Source organism: Ovis aries, chromosome 1, assembly GCF_016772045.2.
Source record: "Ovis aries strain OAR_USU_Benz2616 breed Rambouillet chromosome 1, ARS-UI_Ramb_v3.0, whole genome shotgun sequence".
In the NCBI taxonomy this organism is placed as follows: domain Eukaryota; kingdom Metazoa; phylum Chordata; class Mammalia; order Artiodactyla; family Bovidae; genus Ovis; species Ovis aries.
In genome coordinates, this window is record NC_056054.1 from 114,003,807 (window position 1) to 114,018,854 (window position 15,048).

At 41.6% G+C, this 15,048-nt stretch overlaps 1 long non-coding RNA gene across 1 annotated transcript; it reads right to left on the reverse strand.

Moving 5' to 3' along the window:
* Positions 1-4,166: 4,166 nt before the first annotated feature.
* LOC132658260 (uncharacterized) lies at positions 4,167-14,954 on the reverse strand. The gene is made up of 3 exons (XR_009597626.1): positions 14,784-14,954; positions 11,733-11,825; positions 4,167-6,828 (listed from the first exon to the last, which is right to left on the reverse strand). It is a non-coding gene; the product is annotated as an uncharacterized LOC132658260 (long non-coding RNA).
* Between the last annotated feature and the right edge of the window lie 94 nt (positions 14,955-15,048).

Genomic DNA, 15,048 nt, shown 5'->3' on the forward strand with positions numbered 1-15,048 from the left:
AGATGATACCACCCTTATGGCAGAAAGTGAAGAGGAACTAAAAAGTCTCTTGATGAAAGTGAAAGAGGAGAGTGAAAAAGTTGGCTTAAAGTTCAACATTCAGAAAACGAAGATCATGGCATCTGGTCCCATCACTTCATGGGAAATAGATGGGGAAACAGTGGAAACAGTGTCAGACTTTATTTTTTTGCTCTCCAAAATCACTGCAGATGGTGACTGCAGCCATGAAATTAAAAGACGCTTACTCCTTGGAAGAAAAGTTATGACCAACCTAGATAGCATATTCAAAAGCAGAGACATTACTTTGCTGACTAAGATCTGTCTAGTGAAGGCTATGGTTTTTCCAGTGGTCATGTATGGATGTGAGAGTTGGACTGTGAAGAAAGCTGAGTGCCGAAGAATTGATGCTTTTGAACTGTGGTGTTGGAGAAGACTCTTGAGAGTCCCTTGGACTGCAAGGAGATCCAACCAGTCTGTTCTGAAGGAGATCAGCCCTGGAATTTCTTTGGAAGGAATGATGCTAAAGCTGAAACTCCTGTACTTTGGCCACCTCATGCGAAGAGATGACTCATTGGAAAAGACTCTGATGCTGGGAGGGATTGGGGGCATGAGGAGAAGGGGACGACAGAGGATGAGATGGCTGGATGGCATCACTGACTCGATGGACGTGAGTCTGAGTGAACTCTGGGAGATGGTGATGGACAGAGAGGCCTGGCGTGCTGAGATTCATGGGGTCGCAAAGAGTGGGACACGACTGAGTGACTGAACTGAACTGAACAGAGGGAAAACTTTGGAAAATTAGGAAAGTTTTCTCTATCTACACTAAATGATTTACAGTAGAGTTGTGATCCTTTGTAGGGAGGGAGAACCACATAAAAAATACTGTAGCAGGTGGATCAAAATAAGTAAATCTGCAGAAAGTCATCATTTTCTTCTAAACAGAACATTGACCATGATTATCTACACCTTCCTGATAATATAAACCAGAGATTTAATAATTCCTAAGTAAGGCTCCTTGGGACCTGAAAATTATTTCCTTTTTTTTTTTTTTCCAGGGTAAGTAGATTGAGAAAGGCTGGCCTCATCAGTCAATTGGCCTCCTCTTCCTATCTCATTTACTAATCAGGATCCAGTTAGGGGTCGCACACCACACTAGTAATTTGAGAAGGCAAAATTTAATATAAGAATTTTTGTGGTAAAAAGCAGTTAACTAAAAGGGCTAAGAGAGGACACTAAGGAGCACAAGAAGAGGAAATAGAAGAAGCAGCTTCCACCTCCAGGATGGAGAGTAAAAATGTCCAAAGAAGAAGCAAAGACTTTAGCAGAGGGTACCCACCACACAAGGCTGAGTTTCAGATCCTGTGGGAGAGAGTGTGGTCATGGGACAGGCTGGAGATTGGGACCCTTTGCTGCCGTGCTGCAGTGTTTGCACCTGGACGCACCTCTCCTCCAGCAACAAAATACAAAGAAACCATATGGGACTAAAAATAACTGTGCATGCACAGTTGGGACAAATTCTGAGCAAAAGATACAAAGAGACTGAAAAACCCAACTGTCACTTTTGAAGAGTCCAGAGCAAAAGTATGGGGTTGGGTGGAAAAGCATGGTGGACATCTGGACAAACCCTTACCCTCACCCCATATAAAGAACAAGTTCACCCCCTCCATCTCTGGGGAGTGAGCGAGGAAGCAAGGAAAAATGTTCTGTGTTTCACTCTCCCTCTTTTGCAGCAGGAATCCCAATAAAACCTTGCCTGGATTTCTTGTCTGGCCTCTAGTCAATTTCTATTGACATGGAACAATGGACTGGTTCCAAACTGGGAAAGGAGTGCATCAAGACTGTATATTGTCACCCTGCTTATTTAACTTATATGAAAATGCATCATTCAAAATGTCGGGCTGGATGAAGCACAAGCTGATATCAAGATTGCTGGGAGAAATATCAGTAACCTCAGATATCCAGATGACACCACCCTTATGGCAGAAAACAAAGAAGAACTAAAGAGCCTCTTGATGAACATGAAAGAGGACAGTGAAAAAAACTGGCTTGAAATTCAACATTCAAAAAACGAAGATCATGGCATCCGGTCCCATCACTTCATGGCAAATAGATGGGGAAACAATGGAAACAGTGATAGACTATTTTGTTGGGCTCCAAAATCACTGCAGATGGTGACTGCAGCCATGAAATTAAAAGACGCTTGCTCCTTGGAAGAAAACCTATGACCAACCTAGACAGCATATTAAAAAGCAGAAGCATTACTTTGCCAACAAAGGTTCATATAGTCAAAGCTATGGTTTTTCCAGTAGTTATGTATGGATGTGAGAGTTGGACCATAAAGAAAGCTGAGTGCCGAAGAATTGATGATTTTGAACTGTGGTGTTGGAGAAGACTCTTAAGAGTCCCTTGCACTGCAAGATCAAACCAGTCAATTCTAAAGGAAATTAGTCCTGAAAATTCAGTGGGAGGACTGATACTGAAGCTGAATCTCTAATACTTTGGCTGCCTGATGCGAAGAACTGACTCATTCGAAAAGACCCTGATGCTGGGAAAGATGGGAGGTGGGAAGAGAAGGGGACAACAGAGCATAAGGTGGTTGGATGGCATGACCAGCTTGATGGACATGAGTTTGAGCAAGCTCTGGGAGTTGGTGATGGACAGGGAAGCCTGATGTGCTGCTGTCCATGGTCAAAAAAATTTGGACATGACTGAGCAACTGAACTGAACTGAACTGAACGGAACAGAACTGAACTGGAGGAGGCCAAGAACTGGGTCAGTATCCACTGCAGCTTAGTCTACAGGGAAAAAGAGAAATTCTCTGGACAAACTCACTGTTAGGTGCTTCTGTCAGGCCTCTCTCATGTCACGTGCAGCCACAATGGAGGTGGAAATCAAAGCACTCCAGAAGCAGGGTGAGAAGCCCCCTCCTCTGGTAGAGTCCCTCCAAGTGTCCTCAATATTATTAACAGAGACAGCTGGCAATGGAGAAATGTTCATAGTGTCCCAAAGCAGGTCAAAGAAAGATGGATTTGTATCAAAGACAATAAATTGATAACTGGCACATTGCATCTTCCTGCTAACCAAGACATCTCCCAACTGTTCTACACTTAGGATGTTCTATTTCTGTTAACAGAGCATGGGGAATATTTTCAAGCATATATCATCACATAATTATATCTTTATAAACTTTATAACTGAACATATTGAGTGTAATTGTTCCTCAACTGAATACATTTCCCATCTTCTTAATGCATTTCTATTCTGACCAGTGAAAACTGTATTAAGTAGATTGTACTTTTCATCAACAGTTTAAGTTGATGGCCTTATGGGAATGTCATTTTCAAGCTTTTAAAGCCATATGATGTTGCAAATGATACAGCTACAGTAGCTTAAAATTTTCACTTTCATCTTTCAAGTAATAAGATGATATTTTTAATACCTGATGGCTTGAGCCATTTTTTGTGTGTGGAGTAAAAAAGCTAGGGAGCACTGAGTTCCAAAAGAATCATTCTAGTCTACATTGAACATTAATGCTCTATGATGCACTACTGTCCAGTGGTTTCACCAAGGGGTTTCTTGTGAAGCCCGAACTGACTAACTTGTAACTCGCATGACTCCCCCATTTTATATTTTCTTCTTATTATAGCTGATTCACTAGCACATTTCTCTCATGCCCTTTTGATATTCATGATCTTTTGCCTAATTTATGTATAGGTGTATTATATCATTAGTCTCCAATACTACATGTGCAAAGTTAATACACGTACAGAAAATATCTTCCCTCAGGTGCCGGGGTCCAGCCCCAGTGGATCCAGGGTAATTCGAAGGGGAGATGGAATTGATGTCCTAGGAAAAGACTTATTTAATTACAGATATATATAGAGATTAGAAATGGATAGGGTAGTAGGAAATATTAGTGGAGAAAAAGATGCTGAATATCTTGGTTTACATGAGATACCAATAAAATTCCAAGACAAGGAATTTGCACCATCTATGTTGGGCCACCAGTGTCACTTGAATATCAGAAGGTGCCCCTCCTTGGGCTCCTTCTCACGTGGAACTTAAAAGCCGGGCCAAGTAAGTATACATGGTGAGCATCCACGCTCCAGATGGGAATTCCGCCAGAAAAATGGGGAGCAAGAAAGAAACGACACGGGGAATCAGTCTTTCCAGAAAATGATCCGATTTCTTTATTTTTTAGGTTTGCTTATATACCTTTTGTTATACATAGGGATGAATACAGAGTCACGCAAGGGTCAGCAGACCTGACCCTTGTAAATGTATTAAAAAAGGTCTTAGGGGTTTTACATCATCTTCTGGCCATGAGGCCTGATGACATTTTATGATCCTTTCTTTCTGATAACCAAAAAACTTATTTTTTCCAAGGGTGTTTTTTCTTAAACCAGGCACCACCCTCCAAATAAAGTTGCATTCCTATAGGGTGAGAGTGTAGTGGGTTACAATCAAGAAAGGAATTTATTTAACCTAAGGCTAACATGATTAATCTTAAAGGTTAATACTTATTTCTCTTATATGCTAGTTATATTCATTATAAGGGCAGGGAATATGGAGATTTAGCAGCAAACATCAACCCAACAAATGAAAACCCTTCACCAATGTTCCCCTTAAGATCTATTTAGTCTTAAGATAGTGATAAAGTTGCATTTTTGCATAGCAAGGACACAGTGATTTATAACAAAGTACAGTGATCTATTACAAAAGAGAAAATTCATTAACTCAAAAAGTCTAGTATTGCTAACATCAAAAACTACTATATTTCCTTTTTTATATTCCAAATACATTGATTAATATATTCCCAGGTGCCTAAGGATATGGAGGTCTGGCGGCAATCATTGACTCAACAATGAGAAAAGCCCTATGCTAATTAAGACTTTCAAAATACTCCAAACTCTCTGTGCTGTTTATGGTTGCGAGGTTGTCCCACAAGCTAGTCTGTCAGCAGAGAGGTTTGACCTGAGACACCCTTGTCACACCCAGAGCAGGGAATTAGCAGCAATTATTGGCATGACAAATGAAAAACCCTTCATCAATATAATTCCTAACCAACCCACTATACTAACAATTTCCAACTTCCCAAAAGAATCTGCCTTTAGCAAGTCCAAAACATCTTGTGCCTCTCATGGCTGGGAGGCTGCAAACAATCACATGTGGCTGGATGAACCTGTACAGGCAGGCTAGATAACCTTCAGAGGAGTTCGTAAGTTGAAACACTCTTATCACGCCCAGGAATTTTTATTGACTTGGTACTGTAAGTTAACTCCTTCTCAGAGAGAGGTAATGGAGGTCAGCCCCCCCTAAAGTCACGGGTATAGGTGAGAGCATAAAACAGTAAAGTAGGTAGACTCTAGTTTTGGGGGTAGATGCTCGGGAACAGGGGGTTTCCTGAGGCTCGATCCACCTTTGCATATACCGAAGCCTCCTTCCTCATGACCTTTGTCATGGGCGGAGTTCCTCACACTGGCTCCTGGCACTTAGGTTTTCTCTTTATACAGAAGACTAATACAGAAAATCTTAGATGTGAAAACCCTATGTCTAAAAGTTTAAGTTGTTTTGATATAAAAATAAAAACTTAAAGGAAGTTGCCTAACTGAATAGTGTTTGCTTCAGAATCATCAGTTTTACCAATTTTTAAAATTCACAAAAATCATTTTTGTCACTGAAATTTTTAATAATTTTATTTATATATTTATTTTTGGCCATGCTGGGTCTTCGAGGCTGTGCAGGCTTTTCTCTATTTGAGGCAAGTGGGGGCTACTCTGTAGTTTCAGTGCACAGGCTTCTCACTAAGGTGGCTTCTCCTATTGTGGAGCACAGGCTGTATACAGATGCCTGGGCTTCGTTAATTAGCTGCGTCACATGGGCTCTGTAGTTGCAGCTCCCTAACCCTGGAGCACAGGCTTGGTAGCTGTGGCATATGGGCTTAGTTGCTCCAGGGCATGTGGGATCTTCCTGACCAGGGACGGAACCTGTGTCTCCTGCATTGGCAGGCAAATTCTTTACCGCTGAGCCACCAGGAGAGCCCCTGTCATTGAATTTTGTCTAGTCTTGGTAGTAACAACAACCAGAAGACTAAAAATAATTCTTGCTTTTGGTAAAGCTGTGGAAAGTGGCTATGGCAACCAAGTAGTATTCCTACCCGGAGAATCCCACGGACAGAGAAACCTGGCAAGCTACTGTCCATAGGGTTGCAAAGAGTTGGACATGACTGAAGTGGCTTGGCGTGCATGCATGCAGCAACTAATGCAGATTTCATGTCTTGGAAAATTTTTTGGAGAACATAGTTTTCTGACAGGGCCAATGTATCAAGTTAAAATCATTGTGTGTGTGTGCGTGTGTGTGTGTGTGTGTGTGCGCGTGCGCGCAATTAGTCATGTCCAACTCTTTGTAATCCCATGGACTGTAGCTTGTAGGCTCCTCTGTCCATGGAACTTTCTAGGCAAGAACACTGGAGTGGGTTGCCATTTCCTTCTCCAGGGGATCTTCCTGACCCAGGGATTGAACCTGCATCTCCTGCATTGATAGGCAGATTATTTACCACTAGCACTAAAAAGAGGATAGTTTTAAGGGTAATGGGTTCATGATCACTTGGGGAGGAGAGGAGTTTGGAGGCATCAAGTCTACTGGTTCAATAAAACACACTGGCTAAATTTCAGAGAAAACAGTCCAAGATGGGGTTCAAAGATAAAAGAGAAGAGTTTTCCACTGCATCAGTTCAGTTTCCTGCCTTCTACTCCATCTGCTGCTCCGGCTCGCATCCTTACTCGCTGGATCTTGCTGAGGGGTTCCTGGTCAATGCTTACCACTATCCTAGAAAATAGAGCAGATGAGGTCATAGCACCATCTGTAGGTCCCCAGCCAGTAAGACAGTTTGAGTTCTTTAATCTGATTCTCTGAGGCATTCTGAGGGGTCACGTGGTGAATAAGTCAAAATCCAGAGACAAATAGCTAACATCTATTGAGTGCTTATTCTGTGGCAACCACTTTAAACACAGTATTTCTTTTAGTCTCCATAGTAACCAAATGATGTTTTACAGTTGAAGAATTGAAAGTTTAGTCAGGAGAAGTCACTTGACTGAGATCACACACATGATGGCAAAGTAGTGAATCCAGGGTTAGGAGCCAGACAATTCAACTCCAAATCTTATGCTTTCAACCATCACCCTGGATGTCTTAATATATCATCTACGAAGAAATGGTATTACCCAACCGGTGATTCGGCTGAGGCTTGCTACATATTTGCAGGAAAGAGACTTTAGATAATGAATACTAAACATATTAGAGACACTATCTTCTTGAGAAATTTCATTTGCTAATTTACGGATTTTTATTTTTAAGAATTTGCTAAATCTACCCTTCCTCCAACCCCACATCCTCCGACTAGAAGGGTTTAGTGTTTTTTCCTTTCCGACTTTCTAAGGTAGGCTCTGTTAATGCACTATGTAAGGGACTGAGTGACATACCCAGCTACCATGTGGAGAGAGGTTGAACACTTTAGTAAGAAAGGAGCAAGATCCACTTTGGGGAAAAGGAAAATGTTCTCCTTGTTCTTCACCCATCCTTACCACATTGAAGAATTGTTGCTGTTCCTTGTTAGGATTGAGACAGGTATGCAGTGAAGTGAAAGGCGCTCAGTTGTGTCCCAACCCAGGGGTCCCAACCCAGGGATCGAGCCCAGGTCTCCTACATTGCAGGCAGATTCTTTACCAGCTGAGCCACAAGGCAAGCCCAAGATATGAGTTGGTAGCCTATTCCTTCTCCAATGGGTCTTACTGGCCCAGGAATCCAACCGGGGTCTCCTACATTGCAGGTGGATTCTTTACCAACTGAGCTATCAGGGAACAGATAGGTATAAATATTAATAGAATAGAATTTATCTTTTGCCACTAGACACCAATTAGCTTTATTTGCCAACATCTCATCAATGTGTTTCATGTTATAATACAGTTCCAGATTAACCAAGGAGGGGCAGGAAGAAAGAAAGAAACTTCAAACTGCTAACTCTCACTCTGCATCCATTTCTCTCCAAAAGAATGAATATGATATAAAATTATATTAAAAGATGTAACATTAAAATATATAGTACCCATATACAGACATGGTAATTTAGCAAGGATCAGCAGCTTAATATTAGATATGAACCCATGAAACAAAAAGTTTAATGAAATTTGCTCAGACTGTAAGAACCAGGATAATAATTCATTAGTAAAGTCTTAAAATTTTGGAGGAAAAACTGTTAGCACTTGAAGCAATAATAATGCAGCTCAGTGAAATTAGTAATTAAGGTAATTTGTAATACTAAGTAAAACAGTGACAAGTGATGATTTATATCTCTCTTTTATGATTTTTATTATTTCAGGATCAAGAATATAAACACAGTACTTTTGAATCTATAGACAATTCTTAATTATATATAACTGTTCATGAAATTTCAGGATCATTAAGGCCTTTGATTTTCCTTGGTTTAGCTGATCCTCTTTTCAGTGCTTAACACTCCCACCAGAAATCTGCATCACATAAATGTCACTGTCTGCAAAGATGGCTTTTGTAAGAGTTGGAGCTGAGAGAGAAAGGGAGGAAAGGAAGATAGGGAAATGAATGGCCTGAAGTGTTGAGAGGAGACTATAGGAGGGCAAGAGTGGAAGCAGGAAGACCAGTCAGCACGTTATTTCAATAATCAAGGCAAGAAGTGATGGAAGCTTAGACCAGGCTGGTAATTAGAACTTGGCTTTAAAAAAAGTGGTTGAGTATATTTTGAAGGGATTTCCTTGATAGCTCAGTTGGTAAAGAATCCACCTGTGCCGGGAGCCAGCACGGGAGATCCCACCCATGGCAAAGGTCATGAGGAAGAGACCTGATGGGCAAAGGCGGGTCAGGACTTGAAGGACTCCCTGACCCCACCCATGACAAAGTCATGTGGAAGAGGCCTATCAGATAAGGCAGATCAAGACTCAAGGGGTCCCTTAGATCTGCTCGAGCATCTACTCCTGAAACCAAAATCTGTCTGTTACACTACACTCTTCTGACATTAACAGGGGCTATCCCCGACCACCTTTCTTTGGAAAATAAACTTAGAGCTCCATTTAATAGTCTCCTGCATATAAAAGGAGTGTCTCAGCTCAAACCTCTCTGCTGGCAGTCTAGCTTGTGTGACAGGTTTATCCACACTCCTGCTACTATGCACATGATTGTTTACAACCTCTCAACCATAAACAGCACAGAGAGTTTGGAGTATTCTGAAAGTCTTAATTAGCATAGGGTTTTTCTAAAGATAAAAATCATGTTGGTGAAGGGTTTCATTGCTGAGTTAATGATTGCCACCAGGCCTCCATATCCTTAAGCACCTGGGAGTGTGTTAATCAATGTAATTGGAATGTAGAAAAAGAAATATAGTTGTTTTGATGCTAGCAATACTAGACTTTTGGGTTAATGAATTTTTCTCTTTGTTATAAATCACTGTACTCCTCTTTCTTTGTTATAAATCATTGTATCCTTGCTATGTAAGAATGTAACTTTATCACTATCTTAAGACTAAGCAGATCTTAAGGGAAAACAAGTTTTCTGACTGACTAACCTTTATCAATAGAAAGAAAGACAGGGCCATAAAATGTTAATCAGTCTTCAGACCAGAAGATATTGTAAACAAACGTAAGACCCTTTTAAGAACAAAGGTATGCAAAGAACACTCTGTCTTTAGATAAGGGTCAGAGCAGCTGACCTTGCATGACTCTGCTTCTTACATTTATCTCTATGTACAACTTAAAGTATAAAAGCTTCCCTGAAAAATAAAGAGATGGACCAGGACCAGTTCCACAAAAGCCTGGTTCCCCCGTGCAGTCTTTTCTTTCTTACTCTCCTTTTCATGCTAATTCCCATCTGGAGCACAGAGGTCCACCATGTTTACTTATTTGCCTGGGCTTCTCGGACCTGAACAGGAGGGCACCCTGTGTCTTCACTCCCTCGGGAGACCAGAAGGGCACCTGCGGCCTATGTAAACGGTGCAAGTCTCTTGTCTCAAGACTTTATTGACTTTCTGTGTAAACCAAGGAATATAAGCCTCTTTCTCTCCTCTATTCTCTTAACTGCAAAATCTTTCCTTATCTCTCTCTAAATCTATACATCTCTCTTGCCTCACCATCCACGCTTCGGATACGCTGGATCCCACTGGGGCTGGACCTCGGTACACCTGCAATGCAGGAGACCCTGGTTCAATTCCTGGGTTGGGAAGATGCACTGGAGAAGGGATAGGCTACCCACTCCAGTGTTCTTGGGCTTCCCTTGTGGCTCAGATGGTAAAGAATCCACCTGCAATGCAGGAGACCTGGGTTCGATCCCTGGGTTGGGAGGATCCCCTGGAGAAGGAAATGGCCACCCACTCCAGGATTCTAGCCTGGAGAATTCCATGGGTATTTTGAAGATGAGAGAAAGATAAAAATCAAAGGATAACTCCAGAGTTTGGGAGCTGATTGGGGAGAAAGATCAGGAGTACAGTTTTAAATATATAAAGCTTGAGATATTAGTAAAGTGTTGACTTGGCATTCCCAGGTCAAAATTTTTTTTGAGACAATTAGTTGCTTGGGCCAGTTGACAAGAGTGACATTGAGGCATAACCCCACCTCTTACTTGGCCTTTTCCTCAATAGTGTATATAATGCAGAACTGCCTCCTAAACATTATCTAAAATCCAGTCTCAAATCTAATTTCAAAATACACTCTACTCTCCGTATTCACAGTTTCATATTCAGGATTTTCAGTCTTCTCTGGGTTTGGTTGAATCTAAGAATAGGGAATCTGCAACACGGAAGGTCCTCTGGGGTATAGAATTTTATATAAGGTACTTGAGCATCCATGAATTTGGTATCTACCAGGGTCCTGGAACCAATTCCTCTGTCCTGCTCCGATCACTGCAGGACAACTATGTACCATTCCATTTAAACCTATTTTTGAATCTAGAGAAGTTTATTGCCACCCTCCTTCTCAATACATTTCACTGAAGTTATTTTCTCTTTCAATTTCTGCCTCTTTCCCCTTCCCTCTTGGGATGATGATATCATACCACCTTAATGGGAAAGCTTGGGGTCATCTGCATTTTTCAGTTTACTAGATCACTTTCTCACGATCCTTATTTCAACTTTCTCCAGTCTTAAATAATGAGCTTTATCTTATGCTCTAAGGCAATGGCATCCCACTCCAGTACTCTTGCCTGGAAAATCCCATGGACAGAGGAGCCTGGAAGGCTGCAGTCCATGGGGTCGCTGAGGGTTGGGCACAACTGAGCTACTTCACTTTTGCTTTTCACTTTCCTGCATTGGAGAAGGAAATGGCAATCCACTCCAGTGTTCTTGCCTGGAGAATCCCAGGGACGGGGGAGCCTGGTGGGCTGTCCTCTATGGGGTTGCACAGAGTCGGACACGACTGAAGCGACTTAGCAGCAGCAAGTGTAGTTCATCACTTGTATTTATTTTTCTTTAATCTTGTCTGTTTCCTTCACCAGACTCTGAGTTCTTTGCACAGAAATTGTAGTAGTTCTTTACAAATATTTATTGAAGTCAAGAATAAGTGAATGAATAGTTTCAAGCTACCTGGCCTTTCTGCCTTTCTGTATTTGGGCTTGCAGTCCTCTCTCTAGAATATTCTATCTCTCTTGGTCTTAAGGCCAAGACTAGATTGATTTTCATTAATGCTTGAGTAATTGTCTCTGTTATTTAGACCCACCTGTATTATTAAGCACCGACTTTTCATAAAATGTTGGTTGGAGAATTACATGATCTTCTATTTGTGACTTCTCCACTTTTGCTGCCTTCATCTCTAAGGGAAAATAATGATAACACCATGTTTTATAGCTTTCAAAGTCTTTTCAAGTATAGTACTTTGTTTTATCCTGACAAGAATGAGAGTTGGAAAAGGCATACCAGACCACCTGACCTGCCTCTTGAGAAACCTATAAGCAGGTCAGGAAGCAACAGTTAGAACTTGACATGGAACAACAGACTGGTTCCAAATAGGAAAAGGAGTACATCAAGGCTGTATATTGTCACCCTGCTTATTTAACTTCTATGCAGAGTACATCATGAGAAACGCTAGGCTGGAAGAAGCACAAGCTGGAATCAAGATTGCTGGGAGAAATATCAATAACCTCAGATATGCAGATGACACCACCCTTATGGTAGAAAGTGAAGAGGAACTAAAAAGCCTCTTGATGAAAGTGAAAGTGGAGAGTGAAAAAGTTGACTTAAAGCTCAACATTCAGAAAACGAAGATCATGGCATCTGGTCCAATCACTTCATGGGAAATAGATGGGGAAACAGTGGAAACAGTGTCAGACTTTATTTTTTGGGGGCTCCAAAATCACTGCAGATGGTGACTGCAGCCATGAAATTAAAAGACACTTGCTCCTTGGGAGAAAAGTTATGACCAACCTAGATAGCATATTCAAAAGCAGAGACATTACTTTGCCAACTAAGGTCCGTCTAGTCAAGGCTATGGTTTTTCCAGTGGTCGTGTATGGATGTGAGACTTGGACTGTGAACTAAGCTGAGTGCCAAAGAATTGATGCTTTTGAACTGTGGTGTTGGAGAAGACTCCTGAGAGTCCCTTGGACTGCAAGGAGATCAGCCCTGGGATTTCTTTGGAGGGAATGATGCTGAAGCTGAAACTCCAGTACTTTGGCCACCTCATGCGAAGAGATGACTTATTGGAAAATGATGCTGGGAGGGATTGGGGGCAGAAGGAGAAGGGGACGACAGAGGATGAGATGGCTGGATGGCATCACTGACTCAATGGATGTGAGTCTGAGTGAACTCCAGGAGTTGGTGATGGACAGGGAGGCCTGGCGTGCTGCCATTCATGGAGTTGCAAAGAGTCAGACACGACTGAGTGACTGAACTGAACTGAACCATAGGCATAGCTGAGCTACTCTCTCCTTTTATATCCCTTCAATTTGTTCTTTTGGATTTTCAATCCCAAAGTAGTTTGAAGGAAAAACCATGTCTGTTAAGTTTTACCATGCCACCTTTGAGAAGATAACTGCAAAGGGTGATATAGGGTTGTAGATAGGAAGCAGTAATTTTGTACAGTTTTTGAAGAGCTATTGTTTATCAAAGAGCCCTCATGACGTAACAGCTCACAATAAGTCCTCTATAAAGTTTAGTGTCCATATTTTCTCAAAACAATCTCTCCTTTTTGATCACAGATTAGTTTTTTCCCCCAAGTCATTCTACCCTTCCTTGGACTCTGTTGCTGCAGCTCCAGCATCAGTGAACCTGCCTAGCTTTCTGTGCCATTTGGCCAAGGACAGTGCTCCTGGGATCAGACGCAGTGGGTGAATCAGTTGTTCTTCTCAGCCACCTGTTTTACAACCTGGGGGGATAAAAAAAAAAAACAAAAAAACAAAACTCTATCTCTGTTTTACTCTGAGTTTGGGAGACTATTTCTGCAGTTTTTGTGACATAGCTCTAGGGCCTCAGAGGCTGTAGTTTCTCCATTGTAACAACAGAGGGCACCAATGCACCCTCTAAATTTAACTTTCTCCCAGATCATGTGAGTCATCAATAGCCTCCAGGACACTAAGATTTCAGACTTTTGGAGGTGAAGGAATTCCCTGTCATAGCTGGCTCACACCGACTTTCCAAAAAATATCTGCAGAATGAACCCTGCACCACATTATCCTCCTCCATCTGAAGGGCAGTAACCTTGACAGGAAAAGAAGTGTGATTCGGGTCCTTTAGATACCACAAGGGGACAGAATACATGGAGGAAATGTTTAGAGGTAGTGCCAAGAAACACAGTTAGTCATCTGTAGGAGCTTTGCAGTCCACCGAGAAGGAGTCATGATGAGAAAGGTTCTATTGGTCACTCTAAGTCCAAGTGTAGAATCATAAAAATAAGCAAATCTTATTGAGATCCCACCTACTGTGTGTCAAGTACTCCATGAGATAATCTACTTTTGTTATTTTATTTAATTATAGCATGGCAGATGGCTTTCCCTGCTGGCTCAGATGGTAAAGCAAGGCAGATATTCCATCCTGTCTTCAAATTAGCCAAAGAAACTATGTCTAAGAGAGTTCAGTTAGTTTACTTAGAGTTGCATAGACAATTAAATGGTAGATTGAAATTAAGTCTGACTCTGAAGCCAGGGTGTGGCCTCCAGACCCACAGGAAAAGCACCAGTCAAAGGCCCTGGCTCTGCCTCCTCCTAGAGCTGCTTCTGACATTAGAGAGGATGTGGGTATTGAAAAGATGGTAAATGTCATGACAGACCACCAAAATGGTCCACCTAGCCTAGCTGTAGAACAAGGCAATGAGAACAAAGTCTCTTGAAATATCGGAAGAAATGGGTTCTATTACAGGAATACTTGGGTGGCCCAAAGTTTATGATAATCATTGTTCCTTAGCTCAAGCTGCTATAACAAATTACTTGAGACTGGGTGGCTTAAATAACAATTTATATTCTCATGATTCTGGAAGCTGGAAGTCTGAGATCAGGATACCAGCATAGTCCGGTTCTTAATGAAACTCTCTTCTTGTTTTACAAACTTCCAACTTCTTGTTGTGCCCTCACACAATGGAGAGCAGAAGGAGAAGGTAAAACCATTTGGTGTCATTTCCAGGGCTCCAAAGAGCTCTGGTAACACAGTCGTTTATGTCTCAATGCAGCAAAGAATTCAGTGAGAGGCAAAGTGACAGATAAGAAGTGATTTATCAGAACAGGACGCTTGTAAAGCTTACAAGCAGACAGGCAAGAAATGCTTCGCCCCAAGAACTTACTGCACTACGGTTTCATAATGAAAGGAAAAGCAGGGATGGGGAGAACTTCTTGTTCATTCTTGAGTAGATGTCATGCTTCTCTCAGCAGCTTCTCCTCCAGGTTCCGCAGGGGAGTTTTTTTATCCCTACATGGACAAGTTAGGTCCACAAATTAGTGTTTTTCATGTGTTCAGAGAGCATATCCTATAGATCATTAACTTACTGAGCTCATTGGGCAGGATGTGGGTCTCACGCCACCATTGTTTTATTGCTTGGGGGCATGTCT